Source organism: Eleginops maclovinus, chromosome 24 (assembly GCF_036324505.1).
Source record: "Eleginops maclovinus isolate JMC-PN-2008 ecotype Puerto Natales chromosome 24, JC_Emac_rtc_rv5, whole genome shotgun sequence".
Classification (NCBI taxonomy): domain Eukaryota; kingdom Metazoa; phylum Chordata; class Actinopteri; order Perciformes; family Eleginopidae; genus Eleginops; species Eleginops maclovinus.
This window is the reverse complement of record NC_086372.1, coordinates 9534197-9550514: the sequence shown is the minus strand read 5'-3', so window position 1 is coordinate 9550514 and position 16318 is coordinate 9534197. Positions and strand designations below refer to the sequence as shown.

Genomic DNA, 16318 nt, shown 5'->3' with positions numbered 1-16318 from the left:
ACAGACCATAACAGTGGAGCTGGAGATTTCCAATATATATGTACATGTGCGGCATTCATGCTTTATAAAAGGGAAAATAGAATAATAACACACGTTCAGAGATATGACAGCCTGTTTAGCTGTGGCCACCTGTTTATAAAGGGGGGAGTGAGAGGGAGAAAAACAGCCTTGGCTTTTGTACCGAATGCAGCATTTCATAAAATAATATTAGCAAAGCAAATATAATTTTCACACCCTTAAAGCTGACAACAGAAGGCAAGCTGTGTACAGAATATTTCCATCTCTTATAAAAATGCATCCAGGAGAAATTACATTTACAGCAATATATTTAATTTGATTCTAGTTTTAAAATCCCCTTTTTCTTCCATAACAACTATCTCTGTCTGATGACCCCCCCCCCTCTCTCCTCTTCCCCTCCCCTCCCTCACCCCCAATCCTCCCCCCTGGGAATGCAGAGGCTTATTGAGGCTTGGCCACTCTCCCCCTGTCTCTCTGCCTGTCTCTCTGTCCTCTTCCTGTGCAGGGATGGCAGGGCGAGTGTGTGTGACGGCCGGCAGGACACACTCATTCCTCCGGCATTTTACTGACAAAAAAACGCCTCCGATGCACCAAAAAATTGCAGCGCGTACACACACACTTTTCTATATTTTTTTACCAGATGGAGGGCGGACGCACCCAAACTCCCTCTTCCTTCCCCTAAACAACACATCACATGAATACACACACATGTTAATTCTCTAATTTCTCTAGAATACATTTCAAATGTGGTGGCGTAATTTATAATTTGCCTGAGAATATTTTTGCGTGGCTTGATGATATTTTTTCTGGAATTGTTTGGATTGTTTTTCAAAATGGAAGCAGCGTTTGTGCCAATTAGTATTAATGAGGCATTTGCTCACTAAGTTGTCTAACCAATGACATTCTCATCCAGATGACTGTTGGCCTTCAGGGTTGGAGGTGCTACAGTAGCTCCACTCACTCACTGCCCAGCCTGTCATTTGGTATTTAAACACACTTCATGACTTACCCCCCCTCCTCAACCAAACCTCTGTCTCCCAGCTCACACACTCGGAAATGGCAGCAATATTTAAAAAGCGACATTTTTTTTATCATCATCCTTGTTCCCCCACTGTTAAAGCGCTCTGAAAAGCCTTCTCCTCTCCCGGTGTGAAACTTGATCTCGGCAGCGTGAAGTGTTTGAGAGTTTGGCCCTCGCCAGGTGTTGCTTGTCACATCCAGCTGTGAGCGCCCAGCAGAGAAGCACTCGCACACCTGTCCTTATTTTCGTATTACTCAACCAGCACATGCATCAAAAACAGGAAAGTAAATCTGCTTCGTAATCGTGTTGTTTTTGATCGTGTCTCTTCGCGTCAAACTGTGGCGTCTGAGCAAAAAGAGGAAACACAGATGTTTCGCTCTCTGTGTGTTCGAGTGTTTTCCTTAATTCTGCAGAATTCTTTTTACCCCAGATGACATTTCATAGCCGGGACATTCCCTCGGAAATGCGTTGATTACATAATCTGAAGCAGAGGCCGATCTCTACCCCTCTGTCTCTGCATCTCCCTGGCTGCTGGAGTTTCGATATAATGTGGTTATCACAAATTCACGCTTAAGGTGGAGAAAAAATAGGGGAATTTGTGTGTGTGTGTGTGTGTGTGTGTGTGTGTGTGTGTGTGTGTGTGTGTGTGTGTGTGTGTGTGTGTGTGTGTGTGTGTGTGTGTGTGTGTGTGTGTGTGTGTGTGTGTGTGTGTGTGTGTGTGTGTGTGTGTGTGTGTGTGTGTGTGTGTGTGTGTGTGTGTGTGTGTGTGTGTAGGAGGGGGATAGCCTTGCTTTCAGTCCCAGACAATGCCAGATTTCTGCCAGTCTAAACAATTTGTCCATCTCTATTATTCCTCTGTCTTTTTAAAGTTGTATTTGCAGCTCCCGCGGTAGAGAATAGAAAAGGAGGGGGGGGGTAACACAAGGTGCTCCCTTTCTTCCTCTTCTTTTTCTCTCACCCCCCTTCCTCTTTCCCCTCCCTCCCTCCTCCTTCTTATCCCAGATTTTCCCTCCTCAAGGTAGGGGCAGCTTTTTGCCATCGTCACTGAGCTAAGGGGGGGTTAAAAGAAAAGAAAAAGAAGAGGGGAGATTTCGCGGGGCGCTTGCGGACAATTGATTGTCAGTGGTAATGTGTTTCATTTACATGTTTATACCGTCAATAGTGGCGGGGGGTTGTCCACCGCGCCATTCACTGCTGCCATTCCCATACGGGTTGGCAATTGTGTGGCAGACACCTTGCACTCCTGATGGCTTTTTTTTCTGTGGGAAGAAGCTGGGAAAAGTGTTCTGCAGTGCATTCATGTTGAGGGAAATAAGGGATTATTTTGTTTAAGCAAGTGAAATAATTACTGTGAGATATTACAGGGGCCGGCAGTGGAGGGGGGGGTGGGGGGGGGGTAGCCGAGGATGAAGTATTTTTATAACCTCGTGGTCGAATCAAAATAGACACATTCCAATTACCCCATGTAAAACGGCGAGCAGGTTTCCCTCAATGCAGGCTAATAAGGAGGCATATTTGTCCTGTCACAACTACACACTGCACTTTGGCGTGCTGCGTGAGGCCTTATTATTTTACCGAGCGTACGGGAGCTTTTTTGCATCACTGGATTTTTTTTTTTCTCCTTCCCTCTCCCTCGGCTGCAGTCGTCACGAGCTAAATATATCCATCTGCTCAAAGTGTGTGAGTCAAGTGTATATAGCCGAGCACATAAAAATGAATGGACTTCCCTTACGAGATCATTGTGATTTGGAGCCTAGCATTTGGTCTATAGGAGCAAAAAGATGTTCCCTTTGGGTCATTTCTGAGAGGATTTTTCCCAGGGTCGGTGTGTCTAAAGGGCCGCAGTATTTACAGTTATTGTAATTCACATGATTTTATTCTATTTTATCGAGCGTGTCGCAGAGACACGGAGATACAGTCGTCGCACTGTGATATCGCCGGCTTTCAAGCTGATATGTTATTCAACAAATCCTCTAATATGTGCTTTCCACAAGGAATTAAATCAGGAATGTAGCTCAGCAACAGCTCCACACACACACACACACACACAGCACAACACACATGCACCATTTTTTTCCAGCTTTGATAAGGCAGATAAAAGCAAATAGCATGGCTTGTGGCTGTACACCCCCCTCCCCCCCAACCCACACACACACACAAACCAAAAAAAAAAAAAAACTAATGATCATCTCAACTCCATCCTGGACACTGGACAGAAAACTTTCATCCCTCCTCCTCCTCTTCCCAAAAAAATAGCCAAAAAACATTTTTGACACATTTCCCTTTTTTTCCATTTTTATTATTCCTTTTTTTTTTTATTATTCCTCGACCGCCCTGCTTGTGTGAAGATATTTTTCGCCTGGCGGCCAGAGAACACACACTTGCAGAGGCACCGCGAGCCCGGACCCCTGACACCGCGGGTCTTTGGAATGCCTTAGGTACGATTTCACTTTCGCTCACATCAATGCTGACCTGAATGCCTTTCATATCTGATCCGCCGTGTCTCTCCTGGTAAACATCCCCCGGGGGGAGAACAAAGAAAGGAGCTCCTCTTCTTCTTCTTCTCCCTCTTAATCACAATTCAGCCCCTTTCGCCGCCAGCAGCAGGGCTACACATTTGCATTCAGCATCAGAAAAGGGCCTGAGATGAAAAGGGGGGCGAAAAAAAAAAAAGAAGAGCAAGAGAAGGAAAAAAGAAGAGGAAGGGAAAAATAGGGAGAGAGGCAGAAAAGGGTGGGTGGGTGTTGGAGAGAAATAACTAGGGTGTTTGTGGTTGTTTGTTGGTTGTCCCCTGGTTACAAGCCCTTTATAGCCTCCCTACTCTAGCAGGGACCCCGGCCCCTCCTGACAGACAGATAGTGTTACGAGATGGCATGCCCACACTATTCGTGGCCACTCACACTTAAGAAGAAGAAGAAGAAGAAGGGGAAAAAATTCTGGCTGCGACCGATTGGATTGTGCTTTACAGGACGATAAGAGCAGGTGTCTCTCCCACCCCCCACCCCCCCCTGTCCGTCTGTTTGTGCTTCCAAAACTTCCGTGTAGCTCAAAATACTGAATTTGCCAGCACACTTTTGTGGGGCTCTTTTATTTTTCTGTGGTCGGAAAGTGTGTTCTCATTCTTTAATACAATGCCATCATTTTGGAAAGCCTATGGAGCGAGGACACAATACATCCCCTGATGTAAACACACACAATGCGCTCGGTGCTGTTGCTTTATCATAATGATTAGCACGATATCTTTATCACCCGATTCCCAGGCTGGAAGTATGCAAATCTTAAGCAAAGATGGGGAGACTGAAGGGAGGGGGGGTACCTCCGCTCTTTAAATGGCATCATGTGATATGGATTCCAGTTTTCTTTATTCCCCTTCCCTTTCTTTTCCTCACCCAGAACTTTTCTTTCTTTTTGGTTAAGAAGAAGGATTATCGGTACACCTTCCCTCCCTCCTCCTCCTGGCCAAGCTGCGCAGGATTTAGGCAGATTTACTTCAGCAAACACCTTTGGACACTGGGGGAAAGTAGGAGTCTGTTTGCAAAAGGGGCCTTTTGTTCCGAGAGGTTCTGGATAATGCCTTACCAGGCAGCCATGATATTAACCCGTGCTTTGGAGGAACAGGGTGGAGGTGGTGGGGGGGTTAACTCTTTGTAGGATAACTCTTTGCTGCTTGTGCATCCCCTTTGTGGCCATCCATCCAGCTCTCCCTTTAAAAAAAAAAAAGCAGTTGGTGTTGTTTTAGTAACCCAAAATTCCTCTTGTTTTTCGTGATGGGACATATTGGTTTGGAAAAGCAAAGCTGCAGAGGTTACAGCGTATTTGGGGTGATGCACACACACAAAAACACACACACACAGACAGAGCAGCTCCCACTGCCAAGAACGATGAAAGCGAGAGCGGTGGCTGGGATCCGCTGCCTGACTAACACCCAGGCATGAATCAGCCAATAGCGAGCCAACTCTGCCCTGTGACTTCCCTTTATGTTTAAACGGCAATCACGATGCTGTGTCCAAAACAATGTGGTGACAACGTGGCATTCCCTGCATGTGTTTGACCTTAATCTTTTGCGTTTTCCCCCCATGCATCATAAACATGGAGGCAGTTTTGCATGAGATTAAGTCACAGTTTCACAGCTGAACTGTTGCTGAACTTGTGTTCGTCCCCAGAAGGAATTGCCTCAGAAAACCAGGTCTCGCTCGCGTTCTAGCCAATTGAAACCATGGCGAGGCCTCTGCTCCTCCAGATATGAACGTAGCGAGCTAAATGATTGTCCCTACGAGCATGTTGAAAATAGTCTCGGTGACACAGCGATTGTCAGAAGTCCGCTCGGACATCGTGTGAAAGCAGCAGAGATGGAGAGTGATGGAGCAAAGGTGACAGACTTAAAGGTGTTTCTGGGGGCGGCGTTCTGCCTGTCAGGCTCTGACCCCCCCTCCCTCCATCCCTTGTTTTCCTCAGGATTTGACAGGTCGTATCAACACTGTGCTGTTCTGCTAGTCTGAGTAAAGTTGCAGTGCAGTCAGATGTCTTTCTCCTGCTTCCCTGACTTTATTTCATGCCTTCTTGCTTGTTTTCTCTCCCCCCCTCCCCATCCCCTTGTTTTCTTCCTTTCACTCCTTGTGGTTTTGACAAAAAGCAAACACAGAAATTGAAACTTCAGTGGTCCGGCAAATAATTGCATGCATTTGGACTTTTCATTTACGTGTGTACACTCTTTACCCTAAGCCGGCATGTTTTATGCATTGCGTGGAAGGGAAAATGCATTTTGAAATATCATGCCTCATTTGAGTCTTTCTCAAGTGAAAATGCAAAGTCTTTATTTGGCCCATCCGTTCCGTCTCGTCCTGCTGTTTGCACTTATTCAGTTGTTGCGCCGCGCCTCGCATGTGATTTTCCCTTTTTTTTTCCGAGTGTCGACTTTTTCCCATTTGCGAGGGAGCCTGGGCGCGACAGACGACAGGTTGCTGAGCAGGTGTAAACTCACATTTGGAATTCATAATCAATCGGCAGGGGGCTAAAAAAACAACTTTAAAAACACCTTCTTTATTCCTTACATCGGTCTGTGCACAAGAGGAGTTTGTATTGCATCTGTTCCTCCAAATGAAATGTAGCTTTAATCCAAGTTTACCTTCCCCATTGTCTTCCCCGTTGTCTTCCCCATTGTCTTCCCCATTGTCTTCCCCATTGTCTTCCCTGTTGTCTTCCCTGTTGTCTCTTTCAGTGTGCAGATTCACTTTAAGGAATGTTTGTGACATAACCCACCTTTTCGCTGTATAAATCGTACGTTATTTCTGACCTCCCATGCGGTTCAGACATCAAAGTAATATTTTTCACAACCTGTCATATCATATCTTTTTTTTAAAGTGCTTTTAGGAACGTGATTGTATCTTAATAGAGCAACAAAGGAACAGATATAGATTAAATCTAAAGAACAAACACGTCACAGCTGGTGTGTGTGTGTGTGTGTGTGTGTGTGTGTGTGTGTGTGTGTGTGTGTGTGTGTGTGTGTGTGTGTGTGTGTGTGTGTGTGTTGTGTGTGTGTGTGTGTGTGTGTGTGTGTGTGTGTGTGTGTGTGTGTGTGTGTGTGTGTGTGTGTGTGTGTGTGTGTGTGTGTGTGTGAGACTTATCACTGCTGTCAAGCGTAAAGCAGGGCACAGCTTCGTGACGTTTCTGAGGGAGAGGAGAAAAAAGTAATCACCTCAGTTGCCCATTAAAATGATTTCTTCCCTTTTTTTGCGCCGGCTGCTTCAGAGATGACACCTTTGTGCAAACAAGTGTGGAAAGCAGCCTCCAGTTTTCTGCTCTGATGTCGGCACCGCTGATCTGCACATACACACACACACCGGACACACACACACACGCATATTTAGAGAAACACACACTCTTTGATGTATGTTTGATTGTCGGGTGGAAGAGCTCTTCTGGCAAGGTCATGGCCACGTGGAACAATCAATAACAGATCAGCAGATTAAGGCATGGTGACATCTGGAAATCTAGGCCCTTTCCACACACGACTTAACCCATTTTCAGCTCACCATCTTACCTTTCATTCAGGATAATAGAACATGCTATTTGATCAGGGCTCCCTTTCTTACCGTAGTTCATTATTCAGAAGGTGTCCCGCTTCTCCGCCACCTAAGTGCACCCCTCTCGTTACCTTTTGCTTTTTTTAACGAGGACTTGTCTGCTTTCGTTTGTGCTCCGGTTTCCCGCCGTCTCGCGTGGAAGTAAATTCAGATGCGTTATCTCAATTTAATTGCAGCCGATTGCCAGGCGAGATTAAGTCGGAATTAGGTCATTTTGCGGTTGCACAAATTTCGCTCACTTCCCCGCTTTCATCTCGGGGCTTGATCAAGCACGTTCTTAACCGGAGGTTGCAGCCAAAAGAGGAAATGGTCAGAAGTTACGCTCTGGCCCTCGTTGTTATTCAAACATACATTTAACCTTTGGCAAGAGTGAGTCAAGGAGAACTGAAACAAGAAGGGGGCAGCACATCTTCCCCTTTAAATGTCATCCAGTCAGTGGACATGTGTAGCGAAGTCGACCCTGTTAAAAACTCTGAGAGGTGAACTCGCCTGTTAATGGGTTCTGACTGGAGAGGGAGCCCCCTCTCCTGAACGCCTCGTGTCCCGTCGCTGTCAAACGCGAATGTCAAACAAACACCTCCTCAGGTAGCGGGGGGATAATCACACCGACAGGCCTGTCCTCAGCCTTTCTGACATGCAGGACGAACGGGGGCTGAGGCGGAGAGGAGTTATCTGTGGCTGAAGTTAGGGTCTGGATTCAGGGGCGAGGCGGTCAAGCAGAAGGTCAAAGATGTGTGTTTAATCAGGACAGTAAATGGAGGTTGGAGTTTGACAGGGCCGAGCTCTTTGTGGTTTTAGTTCTGGTTTCTGTGACAAGGCAAGGATCCAGGATTGGGTTTTGGTTTGGATGAGGCACTGAAGCAGAATCTCAAGGATAGGCGCTATGTGATTATCATTATCTGTTTTTAAAGTCATGATGAGGTGATGAAACTGAGGGTTGTGTGGTTGTGGCTGTAGTTTGCGTTCGACGCCTCTCATTTCTTTGGCTTTAGGATGAGTTTTGCAACCCAAGTTATGACTGATTTGGTTATGGCTCCTATTCAAGCTGGATTGCTGGAGAAAAATCCTGGCTGCCGAGGGATGGATGGGTGTTTTCTGACCTGGAAAACTTGTGGGAGGCAACACAGTTTGGGTCATTTATGGAGACTCAAGCCAAGTGTTGGCCGTGTGTCACAGCCTGGTCATTGGTGTAGGCTAAGGCTTTACGACCCGTGGGCTTAAGGTCTATTATTTTTTATTGCTGGGCTTTGAATGTTTGGTATATTGTTAGGGATTTTGGAGTTGAACTCTGAACTATTGAGAAGGTTTAAAGACCAGACTTTCCTTAGAAGTAAAGGTGACAAACTAGAGAGGGTTCTGGAAGTTCTTGTTGGTCTTTAAACTTTGCCTTTTTTGTGTCCCTCCAGTCCATTTCCCCCAACTTCCATGCATCCCACCAGCAGCTCAGTCAGTCATCTAAGCAGTCAGCCCACTCTAATTACTTCTCCCCCACCCAAGGGAAGCTACTTCCTTATCGGCTGGCCGTCTTGCTCCGGCATTCCTGAGATAAATTCTCCACCACTTTGTTATTCTTACTACTTAGGGGTATAGGAATTAGCATGTCCATCAAAGCAGACCTTGTACTCTGCCTTTTTTCTCACACCCCCCCACCCCCCCCTTACGACCTTATCAGTGGTCGTACATTACAGCCAGGCATGGGACGTGCCCATGGGCTGCAGAGGTGAATAACGGACAGGGCTATCGAGCCTGACATAAAAGGCTGAGGGATGAGCGGGCATGGTGCAGCTTTACTGGAGTCTGGCCTTTTGGAGTGTCAGCACTCTCAAATTGCACTTGGTCCATGTAGGCGTATTTTCTGTTTGTAGTTATCGAAAATGTTTGTATTAAAGTGATTCCAAAAAGCTACCATCTTCACACCAATCTTTCATAACCTTTAAGCCCATTTATACCTGTTAAAACCTCCACTCGGCAATTTCAATCACACACGAGCATCCCTGGGTAAATAATCAGCGCTCCATTCAGCCTCACTTTTTTTGCAGATGTGCGGATTTGATCGAGACCAAGCCCTCGCTTCCTTCCTTCCTTCCTTCCGCTCCTCGCCGTATGTTTCCCAACACGGTTTATACCTCAACAGCAAGCAGACGCCGCCTTCTAAACTGGCAATCACAGTATCCCTAATGTTATTACTTTTCATAATTAGTTACAGCAACACTCATTCCACGACTGGCGGAAAGGAGTATTCCTTAGTAATTAAGGTAATGAAATATTCATTTATGCTACCTTTTCAGCAGTCGCACAAATGAGCCAGCCATGCTTAATGTCCGCCCTGCCTCTGATTTTATTATGATGGCAGACTGGCACATCTGCAATTAGCACCCGCACTGACAGTTAGCGTTTTTTGTGCGCGGCGGTAAGCAGAGGGAGGTGAGGTGAAGCGGAGCAGGGTGGGTGCCCCCTGGTGCGATTACAAGCCCCTCCTTCCTCCTCCAGCACTCCACTAACCTCGTCTGCTTCTGCCTTTTTTTTTGTGTTACCTTTATCTCCTCCTCCTCCTCCTCCTCCTCCCCGCCGGAGAGGTTACCTTTTCCCAACGGAGCGAAATCGACTTGACATAACTGTTCATCAGTTTCAGTCCCCCTCCTCACCCCGAGGTAGTTTGCATCAAATCAGGCCCAGTCAGGCTTCAAGTGGAAATTGGCAGGCCAGAACCTGACAGTGGAGGAGAGAAAGGGGAGGGAGGGGGGGGACGACTGGAAGCAGGCTAGTCGCAGCACTAGCAGCTTGAACTACATCCAAGATGGTGATCGTGAGGTCAAGTTTTGAGGTTAAGTGCTAATAATTCGAACCGGAGAAGAAGTTTTTTTCAGGTGAACTGAATCACATTAGAATATTAGTTATGGTTTGGATTGTAATCTCACAAATGTGTGGATTCTTTGACCAAATCCAGCACAAAAGGAGGCTGTTTTATGTCCATTTGCAACTCAAATCGATGCAGTGTGAGTAACCAGCCAGGATGTGCACTTTTTTTTCAGATTAAGGATACACACAATCTTAAAAATGATGACTGAGGAGCCATGAATATTAATGACCAGCTGAGTAAAAAAATGAGGTTTAAGGACCTTTTACTACTGCTTTTATTTTGGGGTTTGCAGCATATTTGTGCGAATACATTATAAGCGTTTATGTACCGCACTTCTGAAAATGGCTGACACTTGCAAACAGTCACACATGATGACCAGGCAAGTGCACTTTCTGCACACACACACGTGGACACAAACACACAACTCTACACACATTACAATCCGGATTTGCATATCGTCAGACATCACGCATTGGCAGAAACAAAAACAGTAGTGTACACACACACACACACACACACACACACACACACACACACACAGGCCTATATATATATATATCAAACTTTAGATGCACACACACTTCACACACACATGCTAATTGGCAGACAGACAGGTCGCAGCAGACGCAGATGTGCCGTTTCTTTCCTTTTTTCTGCTCCCGAACCTCGCCGGGCCCTCGGAGGGAAGCAGATAAGGACTTTGTGATGAAACTTTTAGTGAATCTCGCTGCTCCAGTTCTGTCGCCGCCACGTCACTTAGCTCAAAACTCCTTCCCTCCCCCCCTCGCCTCCCCCACCCTCCTCACAGCTGCTATATATTCTTATTAAGGTTGAGTGGGAGAGGTGAGTGTTTTTTACTCGCTTCTCGTTCCCTTCTGACTGTCTGCAGCCTATATTTCGACAGTATTTGGAGGATTTTAAAAGTCGCTTATCTCTTTCACACCTTTTATCTTACCTTCCATTGTCTGCCTTTTTTTTTTTACTTTTTGGCTCTTACTTTCCTCCTTCTGTCTTAATCTTTCTTCCTTGTGTTTTTTTTTTTTCTCCCCCCCGTCTTACTCCTCATCTCCTCCCTTCCCCGCCTGTCCTGAGCTTTGCATTTGCTCTGATGGGCTGATGGCCGTTTCGACAGGGCAGCATTGAGGTAAAACGGTGTGACGGCAGAGTTTTGTTAAGCCGAGAACAAAGGCTCAGAGATGCAGGGCCAAGCCATTGTCCTGCGCCCGTATTGGCCTTGCCACAGTTTTGCAGGATTTAATGCTCTGTTTACCTCCAGCCAATCGCCACTAATATTCAAAGAGGGGCTTCTTCCTTTTAGACACACCTCAGGATGATTTAAGATAGATCCATAAAAAACTGCAGCTTTGTTGTACGACTGATTCAGAGAGGGAGAGGGGCCAAACTGTTCTGTGCCGTTTGAGAAAAGTTCATCAAAAAAGTGAAACATTCTAAATGATCATTATTCTCAAAGTTGTATTCAGTTTTTATTTAGTATAAATTACATCTTGCATTATTTTAAATTTAGTTGCCACTTTCAGCATTTAACTTTGAAACCAACACTTTGGATTCAAAATAACAACAACTTTATTAAAACCTCTTTCTCTCGCTCCTACGGTAAAGATGACCGGACCTATTTTAGACTGCAGAGCCCCCACCGTGTCTGTCACTGTGACTGGGAGAAAGATATGAACACTGTGTGTGTGTGTGTGTGTGTGTGTGTGTGTGTGTGTGTGTGTGTGTGTGTGTGTGTGTGTGTGTGTGTGTGTGTGTGTGTGTGTGTGTGTGTGTGTGTGTGTGTGTGTGTGTGTGTGTGTGTGTGTGTGTGTGTGTGTGTGTGTGTGTGTGTGTGTGTGTGTGTGTGTGTGTGTGTGTGTGTGTGTGTGTGTGTGTGTCAGTCTGGTCCGTTGGAGTTCCACTGCATGGTCTTTGGGCAAACTGAAAGCAGTGCTCAGTGGGATTAGAGAATGAGTGTTGCTGGGGGTGGCAGAGGGCGGAGGATAGAACACAGGAGGATTCTGGGAGCTTTTTCTGCCCTATAGCTGGTAGGCACTTTGCAGGGATCTCTATAGGTGCTCTTTAGAAAATGCACTTTAAAAGGTGTTCAGAACTGTTTAGCCTCAGCTCCATTTGGTCAGTTTGATTCTAAAATCCTCCCAAAAGGGTTCAAAATGAATAAATGAATTAGGATTGACGTAGCCAGACTTCATTTCCAAATCTCAGTGAAAGTTGCTACTCAAAGCTTTTTTGTCGTACAAACTTCCCCCATTAGCGGCTGAAGGAGGCGGCAGCTTTTTAAAGAAGTGCAACACAGCGGTGTGTTTTTGTTTTTACGGCAACAGTCACTCTGACATCAACATAAAAGCGAAGTTTCAGCGAACAAGGGGCAATAAACACAGTCGAAAGCGCCGTCATCGAACCCAATGATATTTTCACGAGCACATAAAGATTATGAGTCCATTCCAGTAGCACCCATCTGTGCTTTCATTTGCGACTATATGCCCAGCAGTTAAAGCGGCGGCCGAGGGAAGAGATGGGGATGACTTTCATTTGGGTAAATAGTTTGTTAAGGTCAAAAGAGATAAGAAGGGTGTAATCCCCCCGACAGCAAGCCCCTAAAACCTCAGGGTGATTGACAGGTTGACGACAGTTGTTTGGGGGGTATAGAACAAATAAAACACTTCCTGCCAAATCCTCTCCGCGCTCCAGCGATTAACGGGTTAACTAAATGAAACAATTTGTCAACACACACTTTCCAAACCCCTTTTCTGCTGCTGCTTTCCCTTTTTTTCCCCCTGCAAAACAATTACAAAATTACAGTAGATAAAAACTGAACGGCGGCAGTATTTATGCAATCAACATAACGAAGAAACAAAACAATTTAATGTGGAAAAATCATCATTCATCTGCATTATAATTGCTTCTCTTTCACATCTACGGGGATGGTTAATTAAAATTGTGATTAAATGCGCCTGCACTGCCTAAGATGTCTTCCCCCTAAACAGGTGCTACAGAATTTAAAAGTAAAGAGAAAAAGCTAATTAGCATTGGAAATTGAGAAATTGCCTGCAAGAATCAGTGTTAATTTCAGTCACTGATGAGGTAATTTATAAAGGGTGAGCGCCGAGGAGTCTGTGCAACACGAGAGATTGCAACACCGTCTCCCTCGCTCTACCTCCCCCCCTGCACATCCCAGCATGCAGGTGAAGCTGTTTGGAAAATATTGAGGCTATTTGGTATTCCGTCTTCGTTAGCGTCGCTTTCGGAGTTTATCTGTGCCCCCACAACAGACTAAATAATGACATATAAGGGCCTCTCACACACACACACACACCTTTTCCCTTCGCAGAGATAAAAACGAGAAATATAGAAACGAAACATCCTCATTGACGGCCTTGTAGATTTGGTTTTACCACTTTTCAGGGTCAAGCAGCTTTCTCGGCACCGAAACGGCAGTTGTAGACTCTTCAGTTCAAGTTAGGGAAAACACAACATCAAAACTGTGGTGTCGTGGTTTTTTTCTTTCCTATTGGACTCCAATCCGAGCGGAACCCGTCGCTCAGGATGTTGGCCGCAGTCCTCCGTCCCGCTCAGAGTTTCCAGAAACTTCTCAGATACTGCTGATCTCGGCCTCTCGTGTACACTGCTCCTAGTAATTACCTGTCATTGTCCATCATTATAGTTTGCCTTGGAGAAATGTCAGGCCTGGAACAAGACAAACTGTTCCGTCGTGTGCTGAACTTGGCCGCGCATGGGTCGAAACTCTCTCTGAATTCTGCCGAAAACCTATTTGTATTGAAATATGTAAGTTTGCATAACGTTACATGCTTCTGTCTCGGTTCTTCAGACAGAAAGGCCCCAAAAGTTAACTTCCTGTTTGACCTTTCCTGATTTCTCACCACGTTTTTACAGAAATTCCGCCATGAGAGGGGGGGGGTTGTGGGGGACAGGTGGGAGGAAGGCTTGAGCTAGCAGGTCATTAGGCTTCCTTGGCGGTGGAGCAAAAAAAAAGCAAACGGAAAGCCAATTTGCTGAGACATCCTCTGTCGACCTTTCATCATAACTGAGGCCTTTTTCTCTTAGATTAAGTCCAGTGAGCAGGACTCAGCCGCCTGTCAGCCCCCTTAAGCCCGACACCCCCCCGCCTCTCCTACTTTTTAACAATCGTCTCTCTCACTCAGCCTCAAAGCTCCCCCAACTTTCTACAGCTGCTATGTGACAAATCATGTACTTTACACCCCTCCCACCCCCTGCGTTTGACATCCAAGCTGCTTGTCGCGATGCTCGAGTTCTTCATAAAAACCTGAGGTGTTCCGTATCTTTTTCAAAGGCGAGCATGGTTTACGTGCAACAGTTGGACGTAAAGCCTCTTGGTGGTTGTTGTTGGGTCATTTTTTACACCTTTTCTAGTGGAGGTCACATCTTATACCACGGGTGTCAGGGAACTACGGATAAAATGCTGTATTTGTAACTGAAGGAATAGGATTAAAAAAAAACAAGATGCAGGAATCCATCCAAACTCAGCAGAGCTCCTTCATGATTATTCTATTTCATCATATTCTCTCCTCTACATCCTTTCTCCTTCCCTCGGAGTCACTCGGCTGAACAGGTCAGGCAGTAAGTGACAAGGTATTTCGTCGTTTTGTGAACCTTTGCCAGACTGATTGTTCAGTGCAAGTGTAGTGTAACTGAGCCGCTTGTAGCTCGCCGGAGTGTGGAAAATAAGATCGAGGACTGATTTTCTTTCCCCCTCCTACCCTCCTCCCGCCCTGTCTGTCTCTCCCCTGGTTTTACAGCAATGTAAGATAGTAAAATAGATATGTAGCGGGCTCCTGTGCACCGCCGCTCCTGTCGCTCTTCATATATTTCCGTTCCACCTGACAGCCCGCTGTACCGCTCCAACATTTCCACTTGCACTGGGATGACCCGTGACCACTTGTGTGCTATTACCGGCCCGGCACCATCCAAACCGAGTCCTCTGCTTCTCCCAGGTTATGGATGTGATGCCGGCACAGGGAAAGTCTTTATGTTGTCCACACTTTTCTGCACCAGTGACACAGAGACAAAGTCTAGCCTTGTTCCTGTTTGTTCCTAACAATGATTCTGGCCATATTAATAACTCCACATTGAAGAAATAGTAAATATGTCTGACAGTTTCTACTTGTTTTCAAAGGATTTTTTAGAAGCATTCTGATTCCTGATAAATTAAGTGCTGGAAATGGTTTAAAACGCTGCAAAAAAAACCCTGCTTTCCAGTCCAGAATTGCCTGTACATTTCCCATAAGTCACTTTAAGGATGTGAACCCACAACCACTAGCCGAGTTACTGTCTGCCACACAGTATTTATCTTGTAGCAGATGGAGGAAACCTCTTGAGTGTAGTACTGCAGACTCTGCATTGTTTATTACTTAAGGCACAGTTTGGAGATGAGGGTGTATTTATCAGAGAAAATCATCCTGCGCTGTAGCTTGTAACTGTCTCTCTGTGATTTAAGAGGTGACGGGGATTCCACATATTGTCCTTTTCTGCTGGGTTTAAAAATGTACATTTATACGACAATCCAGAGAGAAACAGGAGGAAAGGCCTCCCTAAAACCCTCGGGGAGAGACACCGGGGGGAAGAGAACAATCGCTAATATTAGGCGGAGAGGAGGAGGGGCGGGGGGGGGAACACACACACACTCGCACACAAACACAACAAAAAAACCTTGAGTTTGTTTATGTGCACATAATGCGAGTCTGTGCGCCCGGTGAAGCGCCGCAAATGGGAGAAGTATGCGTGGGTTTCTCAGGTAACAGGATTACGTGGGCACATAATTGATCCATTTGGGGGAAAAATGACAGGGCTCTAAAGAGGCCTCGGCTTTGGAAATGGAGTTTATGAAACAGGCATTCGTAAATTCAAAGGAATCAATATGTCAATTTTATTACATCTCCGGGCCAGATGGGCATTAAAGGCACGGCTCATCCCTCTGCTTCTCCACCTCTCTCGCTCTCCCCGTGTCATCTCTCTCTCAGGGACTCTCTGTCACTGTCTGTCCTCCATCTTTCTCTCTCAGTCGCACTATTGTTCCTCTTCTTCTCCCATCTGCAAGTTCTGGATGACAAAGGACGGTTTTATCCTTTCTGTCTTAGACTGCATCCACACTAAACCATCTGAGTTTGAGAGAAAAACAACAGGCTAAGTGTTTTCAGGTCATTTAAATGGAGCTATCAGTCCAACATGACAGTTTCGGCATCATGTGGGTGAAGTTTTTCAAATGAGCCAACATAGTCTCTTAGTCCCTGTATTTATCTTTCATTCTCCTGCTCCTATGCCTCACATTCACCCTCTCACTAT

The 16318-nt window shown here is 45.8% G+C and overlaps 1 protein-coding gene across 2 annotated transcripts in view; it reads left to right on the top strand.

Moving 5' to 3' along the window:
- The window catches only part of zeb2b (zinc finger E-box binding homeobox 2b), a 77825-nt gene that overhangs the window by 2745 nt on the left and 58762 nt on the right, over positions 1 to 16318 (top strand). The window lies entirely within an intron of this gene.